The following is a 12523-nucleotide window of genomic DNA, read 5'->3' as shown; positions in this document are numbered from 1 at the left end:
AGAGTGATCGTTTATAACTGTCATTGTCATAGGAGTCCCTAGACTGCTTTAACTACAAGGAGTATGATGTTTGATAACTGTACAATAATATCTACTTTACATGTGAATAAAACTTGTTAGGCTTTCCAACAGAAATTCAAATATCTATAGCTGACCTTTAGAAGTAAGCTTTTTGATGATATACCTAAAACACTTTATGAATTGCCATTCCAAATAAAAAAGTATAGAACTCAAATAAATCTGAATTCAAATAAATAGTATTTTTTATTTTATATGTTCAGTACAATAATTGTAATATACTAAAATAATTTGTTTCTGAAAAATTATATGCAACTTGTAGTTGTATTTAATTTTTGGATACAAAATGAAGTTTATTGAGGGTGGGATGGGTTAGTGGGCTGGTGAGGGGAGTTGAGAAAAACTAAGGAGAGTTTGGGTATGAGATTCTAGGAAAACCTAGACCCATCACTATTATTAGGAAAATATTTGACCCCCACAGCTACCCGGGCTGAACAGCTTTAGAGTCACCATGTACTCAAACTTATTAATTTCTTGGAGAGGTGGATCTTCTGGTCACCAAAGAGTGGGAACTTGACCTATCACATAGCATCAGTCACATGCTCCTTGTTCTGCAACTTGGCAGGAATGGATATGACTTGGCTAAGGTGGACCTGGCCACTGTGCCCTGAGGGTTTCCAAAGGCACATTGTATAGCTGTTTGGAGCCTAAGATTGGGGAGTAACTTAAAAGTCAATATGAATGTCTATTGAGAATGTCTGTCTCCAGGGTTATTTAGGATAGCCTATTTAAGCAAGAGAATGTACACACTACCAATGAGGCTTTTGTTTGTAGACACTGCAAACAGACAGGATTAGGGAATTGGGGTAAAATAGCGTTCTGTATTTTATATGGTTATCTGTTATGAGGAATTTCAATTTCAACGAGGCTGAATGACAGTCAACACTGCTATGCTGTCTATGGGATTTCTAGGATTCTGTTACTTTTTGCCTTTGTTAAGAATCACTGATTTCTCTTTTTTGAAGATTCTCATTTCTACGTATTTTTTTTACTTTTAATACCAATTCCATTAATTTTTAATATCTTCATTTAAACACAATGGTTACAAACATGAAAAATTTCTGACCACAGAGCCCAGAGTAAACCCTGAGCTCTGCTGGGTGTGGCCACCAAACCAAAAAAAAAAATAGCACAGAAACATTTGCTTTACATGCAACCGACACAGATTGAGAAACACTTGCTTTACATGCAACCGACACAGATTGAGTCCTTGTATGGTTCCCTGAGCATGAACTAGGAGTGATTTCTTAATTTAAAAAGCTAGGAATAGCCCCTTGAATATTGTGAGATGTATCACAAATGAAAATTCCCCCAAATGTGTCTAGGGGTTGGGCCAAGAAGTAGTGAAGAGAAAAGGGCCCCACACTACATCTTTTCATATTGAAGACAGAATGGTCCATACAACTTGTCAAGTACTCTTTACCAATTTTGAACATTTAAGGTAATTGGTACAATTCTCTCACTAGTTTTATCATTTGGTTTTGATATTTCATTAAAATACAAAACCCAGAGGCCTGAGAGATAGCACAGCAGTGGGGCATTTGCCTTGCATGCAACCAACATGGGTTGCACCTGAGTTTAATTCCCGGAATCCCATATGGTTCCCCAAGCCTGTCAGCGGCTATTTCTGAGCACAAAGCCAGGAGTAACTTCTGAGCATTGCCCCAAAACAAAACAAAACAAAACTAAAACTAAAACAAAGGTCAGTTTTATTCTTAATTGAATTTATTCTAAGTCAAATACTAATCCTCCAAAAATTCAAATAATGTTTGAAGAGATCATGCATGTATACAGATTAGGGTTGCAAAAATGCTTTAATCCAAAGATAAATTCTACACTGCAGCATGTAACAAATGCAACCGCTGAGTCAAAACAGTACACAATTTTGCCCATAGATAAACCTAAGAATGAACTAGATCACACCTGCTTCTTTTTAAAATTCAATTCAGGTTCATATAAACATAGAAATATTAAGGAGCATTATATCAAGTAATATCATTTTCATGTTTGTAGAGCACAAACTTCAGAGTTCTTTTTAATAAGAGTCTTTTAGGTGACTATGGGATTTAGTAGGTATTTAATTGAATTTTACATCCATTATCTTATTTATTCAAAAACTATTAAACCTCCTCTATTTATAAAGATACTCATAGTGGAATTTTAGAACTACAATGTTCTTCCAGTGTCAACTGCCCTCCACCAATGTTCCTAGTCTCCCTTCCATAAGTCCCCTACCCATCCTAATATCTTGACAGGCACCATTTTTGAGTTTGGCTGTTAAAATTTGGATCTCTAATTTCAGTGTTGTTGTCTGTGATTTAAATAGTTATTTCTGTTCTTCACAGATGTGACTAAATCCCCTTGATCCCTGGCCTCCATTATTTCTCACAGGCCTTCCTGTCCTCACCACTTCCCTTCTTCTCCCTATATCCTGGGACAAAATACTAAAATACCTCCTATACTAAAGGATGATCTAGGCCCCTTCCCTTTAAACCATTACAATACTGCATGAAGTTATTCTAATTACCACTTATAAGTGATATCAAACTGTGTTTACCTTTCTTTTTCTTGCTTACTTCATTTAATATAATATCTTTTAACTCCATCCATATGACAGCTAATTCTAATTTTTTTTAAATTTATACACCATAATTTACAAAATTTTTATAATATATTTATTTCATGAATTCAATATTTTGACTTCAATATATAAAACAAGTATTTGACTTTGCATATCAATTATATTATAATCTGATGCCAGAGTTAATACATTAGAAAACTGAGGCAGAGTCTAAGATATGTTCTTCCTTTCTTTTATCTTTACCTCGCTTTGCAGAAAAAAATTCCTGTTGTGTTTTTGTGGGTTTTTGGTATTTTTTAGGAGTCACACCTGACAGTCAGTGCTTATATCTTACTCCTGGCACTGCTTGGGGGAACCAAATGGAATATTGGGGATTGAATCAGGTTTGAATGCATACAAGGAAAACACTAGCAGCTGTACTCTGACCCCCAAAAACATTTCTCTCAACTTTCTACTAGACCAGACTATCATCATTTGGGAGGGGTTGGGCCACACCCAGCTGTGCTCGGGGGTTACTCCTGGCTCTCTGCTCAGAAATAGCTCCTGGCAAGCACGGGGGACCACATGGGACACCGGGATTCGAACCAACCAACTTTGGTCCTGGATCGGCTGCTTGCAAGGCAAACGCCGCTGTGCTATCTCTCTGGGCCCCTATCATCATTTTTTAATAGTTTGCTTTCTTCTCATTTACTTCCTTTAAACATTTGTGTTTTTTTTATCACCAGTTAACAATAGCATATAGTTTCAGGGGTACAGCTTCACAATATTCTATGTGTATAAGTTTCATCATAGCTACCAGCAAATTGCCAATATCATCTCAGCACCTTTAAGAAATCTTAATTTCTACTTTCTTTCATTATCATAACCACTATCGTTGTCTAGGAGATAGTAATGTTGATTTTTTTCAGTTTTTTTTTTATTTCTAAAGAGCAAAATCATTTATCATATGTATATGGTTAACTTACAAATGGAACTAACTTATTTTCATATTCTATTTTTTGCTTTGCTTTTTATATTTCACCTCTCAGTGAAGTACTCTTATACTTACTTTTACTTCCTTATTTCACTTAGTATAACCGCCTCAAATTATTTTCATTATTTTCCCAAATGGCATGATTTTATCTTTTTTAATGTTACTGGAGAATTTCACTGAGTGTTTCACTATCATTTACATAAATACCTAGCATCACATAGCTGGATTATGGTATTTTAATTCCATTTATATTGAAATATTTTTTGCAGTGTTAGCAATGAAATATAGTAATGCATGTGATCTACCAATGACATTCACTTTTCTTTTTATCTGTTCAGTTTTTGGCCACCTCCTAAAAGGTGCCCTGAGGGTCCAGGGATCCCTGTTATAATTTTTGATCAAATGTACCATTTATTGAACATAAGGGCTCAAGAATTTGCTACTGCTAAGTACCTACGGTACTTGAAGTCAACCAAGCCACCCTGGTGCTGCTTTTACAGGAATGTATGAGAAAATCTCAGATGACCATCTGATATGGGAATCAAAACAATGTTGGGAGCACTCAAGGGGTAAACTGCAGCTTCTATACTATCACTTTGTCTGACTAGCTTTATATTTTTAAAGAATAAAATTTTGCATTATTTTCCATAGAATTTTACCTATTACATTTCTATGAAGAGCACAACAAAGTTTCCTTTCAATCATATTTTTAAGAATAGTATCTAGACTTTTTGAATCATAAAATCCTCACAAGTGTGAAAAGTGTGAAGTAATGTCTGATACTATGCCTTCCATTTCCCCAATAAGGTTATCAAACGTTATGTTTTGAGCATGTTTACTTGTACACTTTCCTATGTTTATGTGTGTCATGGACAATCTATATATTGTCTTTGGAGAAGTGTCCAGTCATCTTTGAACAATCTGTTTTATTTAAGTGTTTATGTGTGCTGCTTGAATTTTTTTTAAGAAATATATTGTTTAAAATAGAAAAAAGCGGGGCCGGGGTGGTGGCGCTAGAGGTAAGGTGTCTGCCTTGCTAGCGCTAGCCTAGGATGGACCTTGGTTCGATCCCCCGGAGTCCCATATGGTCCCCCAAGCCAGGAGCGACTTCTGAGCGCATAGCCAGGAGTAACCCCTGAGTGTCACCGGGTGTGGCCCAAAAACCAACAAAAAATAAATAAATAAAATAAAAAAAATAAAATAAAATAGAAAAGAGCTTTTATTTTGAACCCCAAGTTGGAACAAAATACTAGGTTTGTTTTTATTATTCTTCATTTAATAACATTATTTCCATTATTTTTGGCATTTTACAGTTTATTTTATTTTTATATATTTTATTTATATATTATATATATATTTTATATATTTTATTTATATATTTATATATTTTATTTAAACACCTTGATTACATACATGATTGTGTTTGGGTTTCAGTCATGTAAAGAACACCACCCATTACCAGTGCAACATTCCCATCACCAAACCTCCCTCCTCCCCCCCAACCCCCGCCTGTACTCTAGACAGGCTTTCTATAACCCTCATACGTTCTCATTATTAGGATAGTTCAAAATGTAGTTATTTCTCTAATAAAACTCATCCCTGTTTGTGGTGAGCTTCATGAGGTGAGCTGTAACTTCCATCCCTTCTCTCTTTTGTGTCTGATAATTATTATTGCAAGAATGTCTTTCATTTTTCTTAAAACTCATAGATGAGTGATACCATTCTGCGTTTTTCTCTCTCTCTGACTTATTTCACTCAGCATAATAGATTCCATGTACATCATGTATAGGAAAATTTCATGACTTCATCTCTCTTGACAGCTGCATAATATTCCATTGTGTATATGTACCAGTTTCTTTAGCCATTCGTCTGTTGAAGGGCACCTTGGTTTTTTTCCAGAGTCTTACTATGGTAAATAGTGCTGCAATCAATATAGGTGTAAGGAAGAGGTTTTTGTATTGTATTTTTGTGTTCCTAGAGTATATTCCTAGGAGTGTTATAGCTGGGTCATATGGGAGCTCAATTTCCAGTTTTTGGAGAAATCTCCATATCGCTTTCCATAAAGGTTGAACTCGATGGTATTTCCATCAGCAATGGATAAGAGTTCCTTTCTCTCCACATCCCCACCAACACTGTTTGTTTTCATTCTTTGTGATGTGTGCCAATCTCTGGGGTGTGAGGTGATACCTCAAAGGTGTTTTTATTTTCATCTCCCTGATGATTAGTGATGTAGATCTCGATATCAGACCCGAAACCATAAGATATATAGAACAACACGTAGGCAAAACACTCCAGGACATTGAGACTACAGGCATATTCAAGGAGGAAACTGCACTCTCCAAGCAAGTGAAAGCAGAGATTAACAGATGGGAATATATTAAGCTGAGAAGCTTCTGCACCTCAGAGGAAATAGCATCCAGGATACAAGAGCCACCCACTGAGTGGGAGAAACTATTAACCCAATACCCATCAGATCAGTGGCTAATCTCCAAAATATACAAGGCACTGACAGAACTTTACAAGAGAAAAAACATCTAATTCCATCAAAAATTGGGAGAAGAAATAGACAGACAGTTTGACAAAGAAGAAATACAAATGGTCAAAAGACACATGAAAAAAGCTGCTTGAAATTTTTGCTGTGCATTTTGATTTTAATACTTATAGGAATGCTGATATATAGTTTAAATACATATTATAAATTAATTAAATGTTAATGTATCTATATGAATGTCTGTTTTCAACAAATGTGGACAACCATATCATTTTCCATTCCTATATAACAGATATGAAAATGACTCTAAGAATGAAATGTCACAAATTAGTGTGTGATGAAAGATAATTAGGATAGAGGTCTATGAGCGGGTTCATTCGGCTCTTATATTAATATCTGTTCCAGCAGAGCACACTACTTAAGTAAATTAATGTATGCCTGATACTAAAACTGGATTTATTTTTTACTTCTCATACATTCTTTATTCAGTTACCTTCATGTTAAAATCTAGGCTAATATGAATAAAAATTCCGATATCACAAGTTTTATATGCACTTCATTGTGCAAAAAAGTCTGCATTTTTGCATCTGAGTGTATTTGTCAAACTCCACACAAATCAAGATATAGAACAGTTACATGCACAAAGATCTGATTACCTTTAATTTTTAATTTATTTTTATTTAAGCACCATGATTAAAGAGTTGTTCATAGTTGGGTTTAAGTCATAGAATGTGCATCATTCTTCACCAGTGCAACTTTCCCACCAACAATATCCCTCATTTTCCTCCCACCCCACCCCACCCTATCTCTAGAGCAGGCACTTTGCTTCTCTCACTCTCTCTCCTTTTTTCGAACTATGTTTAACACTATTTTTGATAAAGGGATATCATTTATGTCACTTTATTCTTTTCCAGTACCCAGTTCTAGAGTGATCAGATCCCACTAATCATTGTTGTAGTAGAGATTTCTCTATTGTAACTGCATTCATCACATTTTGTGGCAGGCTTCATAGAATGTACTGGTCCTCCTAATCATCATCTCTCTTGTCTCTAGACATTATTACCATACTGTCTTTTATTTTCTTATTTTTTCCACAGATGAGTGAGCTTATCCTATGTCTATCACTCTTCTGCTGAATCACTTTAATCAGCGTAATAATCTCCATGTTCATCCATTAGGCTAAGGGAATTCCTTTTCGAATGACCCCAATATTTACTGTGCCTGTGCAAGAGGGAAAAAAGCACAAAACAATTTTTCTCCTTTTTTTAAATTTTTCTATCTAGTTTTTGTCATTTTCATTGTTTTGATGTGGTTATTGAAGTTGTTGTCTCCATTTATATTTATATATTTATTTTCTTCCTTTCTTTCCTTTCTTTATGTCCTCTGCCATGTTTTTATTTCAAGATCATGGCTTTTATGTGGTGCTTACCTTTATTGTTGGAGTGCTCACTGGATATTTTATTTGACATTTCTCTTTGTACTGTTAGAGTGATTCACCTTTTTCCCCTTCGTCTCTCAAACCGATGATGAGAGTCTCTAGAAGTACTCTGCCCATTTTCGGCATATTTGATTTTTACCCCAGTTTATTACTTTTCTCTTCTTCAAACAAAACCATGTAACTTTATCTATCTAGTCTTGCCTCCCAGTTACAGGAGGAAATAAGGGAGCTATCAAGACCAAACAGGTGTAAGACCACTAAGTAGCAAGTTAGGCACAGAAGAGACCACATATTCTTGCAGCCCTGGGAATGAGGGAGGAAGATATGGGAGGTAGGATGGGAATGGAGGTGTAGGGAGAACAATTCGGTGATGGGAATCCCCTGATATTAAGTTAACATGTACCTAAAATATTATTGTCAACAATATGTAAGCCATTATGATCAAAATAAAATTTATATTAAAAAATAAAAAAACAAACAAAAAAACCATTAGATACAAAGAGAAAAACAGAGGCAAAAACACTCCACAAAATTGATACTAAAGGCATCTTCAAGGGGGAAACACCACTGTCTAATCAAGGGGAAGAAAGGATAAACAAATGGTATGACATTAAACTGAGAAGCTTCTGCACTTCAAAGCAAACAATGATTAGTATACAAAGGATACTCAGGAAATAAGAGAAACTATTCACCCAAAACCCATCTGATAAGGGGTTAATATCTAATATATAGAAGGTATTGACATAACTTTAAAAGAAAAAATAAATCAAACCCCATCAAAAAAGAGAGAAGAAAATAACAGACATTTCCTCAAAGAAGAAATACAGAGAGCCAAAAGGCACATGAAGAAATGCTCTACATCATTCATGATCAGGGGGATGCAAATCAAAACTGGATTTCTTAAAATGCGATATAAAATGTGATACAAACCTTATCTCTGAAATTTGTCTTTGCTTATTTGGACACTTTTAATATTCTTTCATAATTTTAATATACTTAATAAGTAGTACAAAAATAATTGCTGAATTAATAACTTGAATATAAAGAATGAAGGCAATAGACTGATACTAAATTTAGGAATCATGTTCGTGTGAACCACAATCATCTGAATTTGATTTTGAGTTATGCATTTAATTCGTGAATGAAGTTTTATACTTAATTCTTCTAAAAGCCTGCTTTTCCCCTAGACTCACAAACCAGACTGAAAATACAGGCATGAGTTAAATGGCTTTTATTGAAGTTTTGATAGCAGAGACAGTGAGACATCTCATATAGCATGTATAATTGCTGCTTTCATATTTTGAGAGGGGATAAAAGGCTAACTTTCAATAAACTCAGGATAATGCAAGTATCTTCATTTCCAAATGCTAACAGACATGCCTGCAGAGCTGTAGTGGTTTATTATAGTGTCTTTAGCTAGCTTTATATGAATTCTGAATGCCAAATGTCTATAAATAATCAGTTTTTCCTTCATATTGCTCGTTATCTTCAGGTTGTGTCTTCTGAAATCCTACAACTTTAAATTGAAAAATCTTGAAGAAACAATAAACTGCTTCCAGGAAGGCCCTTAATTTCTGGGTTGTAGACAGTAATTATACTTGTGGAAGGATATGGATTTGCAAGCATATGCAACATTACTATTAATGATGGCTGACACAGAGTTCATCTCAATGTGAACAACTGTTTCATTGTGTCTTTTGGAAGTTTTCATTATTAAGGGAGAAATATCATCTCTAATTCTTTTTACATGCCTGTGAATCATGAAAAATACTTGAACTTTTGTGATTTTATTGCTCTATTTAAGCACTGATTAGAAAATTGTTCATTGTTGGGTTTTAGTGATACAAAGTACATCAACCTTCACCAATGCACCTTTCCTATTACCGGTGTCTCCCTCTATCCCACCCCAAATCCTGCCTTGCTCTAGGGCTTTGTCCTTTTTGACATTGTGGTTTGTAGTATGGAAGGGTGTTTGCCTGTTAGTATGTCCACTTTCAGCACCTAGATCTTGTACAGAGCAATCAGTTTCAACTGAGTATTATCCTAGTATACCTTTCTCCTTGGGTGTGGGGTGTGGGCTCACCCAGTGATGCTCAGGGGTTACTCCTGGCTATGATCTCAGAAATCGCTTCTGGCTTGGGGGACCATATGGGATGCCGGGGAATCAAACCGCTGTCCATCCTACACTAGCGCCATCAAGGTAGACACCTTACAGCTCCATGCCACCGCTCTGGCCCTAGTATACCTTTCTCAACTCTAGCTGCACTCACTGCTCTTTGTGGCAAGCTTTCTGCTCTGAGCTGGACCTTCTGATCTTTGTCTCTGGGTTTTATTACCATACTTTATCTTTTTATATCCCTCAAATGAATGAGATTATCCAATGTCTCTACCATTCATTCTCTCATTTCACCCAACATAGGAGTATCCATGTATATAAGAAAACCTCGAGGCTGGAGAGGTGGCACTAGAGGTAAGCAAGCGCTAGCCAAGGAAGGACCGAGGTTCGATCTCCTGGCGTCCCATATGGCCCCCCTAAGCCAGGGGCTATTTCTGAGTGCTTAGCCAGGAGTAACCCCTGAGCATCAAATGGGTGTGGCCCAATCCCCCCCCAAAATCAAAAAACAGAAAAAAAAGAAAGAAAACCTCATGACTCCTTTTTTCCTAACAGTTGCATAATATTCCATGTGTAGATGTACCACAGTTTCTTTAGACATTTATCTGTTCTCAGGTACCTGGGTTGTTTCCAGACTATATTCCAGTGTTATAAATAGTGCTGCAATGAACATGGGAGTGCTGAGGGCAATATTGTATTGTGTTTTAGTGTGCCTAGTGTATATCTCTTGGATTAGTGTTGCTGAGTCATATGGGAGCTCAATTTCTAGCCTTTTTTTTGGGGGGGGGTTTACACCCGGCAGCACTCAGGGGTTGCTCCTGGCTCTGTGCTCAGAAATTGCCCCTGGCAGGCACTGGGGACCATATGGGATGCCGGGATTTGAACTGCCGTCCTTCTGCTTGGAAGGCAAATGCTCCATGCTATCTCGCCGTCTCCTAATTTCTAGATTTTTGAGGAATGTTGATATTGTTTTCCAAAAAGGCTGGAACAGTCTGCATTCCCATCAATTGTGAATGAAATTCCCTTTCTCCCCGCATACAAGCCAGTGCTGCTTATCCTTGTATTTTTTGTATGTGTGCCAGTCTCTGTGGTTTAAGACAATATCTCTGTTGTTTTGATTTGCAACTCCCTGATGATTAGTGATTAGGAGCATCTTTCATGAGCCTTTTTGTCAACTGTATGTTTGTTGAGAAAATGTCTGTTCATTTATTCTCTACAATTTTGATAGGTTTAGTTTTTTCTTGTAAAATTCAATCAGTGCCTTGTATATCTTACATATTATTTCCTTATCTGATATCTATTGGGTGAAAAGTTTCCTCCAGTTCCTGTTTGTATTCTAGTCACTATTTCCTTTGAGGTTGAGAAGCTTCTAAGCTTAATTTAGTCCCATTTGTTTATCCCTACTTGCACTTGGATGCTCAGTGGTGTTTCATCCTTGAAGATGGCTTTTTTAAAATGTCTTGGAGTATTTTGTATACATTTTCCTCTATTTACCTTATGGTTTCAGGTCTAATATCAAGGATTTTAATCCATTTTGATTTGACCTTTGTGCAATATATTAAAGATATATCTTTATTCATTTTTTGCATGTAACTGACCAGAAAAGAGGCTTTTCTTGTTCCAATTTGTTTCTATTGCTCCATTATAAAATTTTTTTATAAATCTGTGAGTCCATCTCCAGATACTCAGATCTATTTTGTTGATATAAGGGCTTGTCTTTATTTCAAAACCATTCTGTTTTAATAGCTACTGCTTTATAGTAAAGTTTACGGTTGGGTAAATTGAGTTCTCCCTTTTGCTTTAGCTATTCATGGACACTTATTTCTCCATATGAACTTCAGGATTGTTTGATACACTTCATCTAAAAATGTTATGGGAATTTTAGAGGTTGCATTTAAATCTGTAAATGCTTGAGGAATTATTGACATTTTAATCATGTTAATCCTCCCAATCCATGAGCAAGGTATAGGTCTCCATTACGAGAGTCCTCTTTATTTCTTGAAACACTGCTTTGTAGTTTTCTTTATATAGCTTTTTTCCTTACTTTTCTGAGGTATAATTGTTAATGGGCTTGTTTTATAATAACTTCTCTTTAGTTAATTGTCTATAGGAAAACCATGTGTTTTTTTCATATTATATTTTAGCTTGCCACTTACCCATATAAATCTTTTGCTTCTAGAAGCTTTTTTGTGGGGTCTTTAGAATTTTCTACATACAGTATCATGTCATCTGCAAACAAGAGCTTAGTGCTTCCTTTGCTGTGTGGATGCCCTTGATGTATTTTTTCCTATGTAATTGCTATAGCAAGTTCTTCCAGTATTATATTGACTAGAAATGGCAGAAGGGAGCATCCTTGCCTTGCTCCAGATCTCAGTGGAAAGGCTTTTAGTTTTTCCCTATTGATTATAATGCTTGCAATGGATTTGTGATAAATGGCTTTGAAAATATGGAGAAAGAATCCTTTAATTTCCATCTTATTGAGAGTTTTTATCACAAATGGGAGCTGGACTTGACAAATAATTTTCCATTACCTATTGATATGATAATATGGACTTTGCTTTTTCTTTTATTGATATGATATATTATATTGATTTCTTGCATATGTTAAGCCATCCTTGCTTCCCTGAATGGATCTTGCTTGGTCATGGTGTATAAGCTAATTGATGAGGCATCTTTCTTATTTCTAGTATTTTCCTGAGGATTTTGAGTCCATTTTCATATTTTTGTTGTCATCTGCTTTGGGTATCAGGGTGATGTTGGCTTCATAGAAATTATTTGAGAATGTGTATGTTTCTTAAATTTTCTGGAAGAGCTTGACAAGTGTTGGCATTAGATTTTCTTTAAAGGTT

The 12523-nt window shown here is 35.7% G+C and overlaps 1 pseudogene; it reads right to left on the bottom strand.

Moving 5' to 3' along the window:
* Nucleotides 1-774: 774 nt before the first annotated feature.
* LOC125999671 (uncharacterized) lies at nt 775-903 on the bottom strand (annotated as a pseudogene).
* Nucleotides 904-12523: the final 11620 nt, after the last annotated feature.

This window comes from Suncus etruscus, chromosome X (genome assembly GCF_024139225.1).
Source record: "Suncus etruscus isolate mSunEtr1 chromosome X, mSunEtr1.pri.cur, whole genome shotgun sequence".
NCBI classification, from domain to species: Eukaryota; Metazoa; Chordata; class Mammalia; order Eulipotyphla; family Soricidae; genus Suncus; species Suncus etruscus.
The sequence above is the reverse complement of the archived record's forward strand: the minus strand, read 5'-3'. Positions and strand labels throughout refer to the sequence as shown.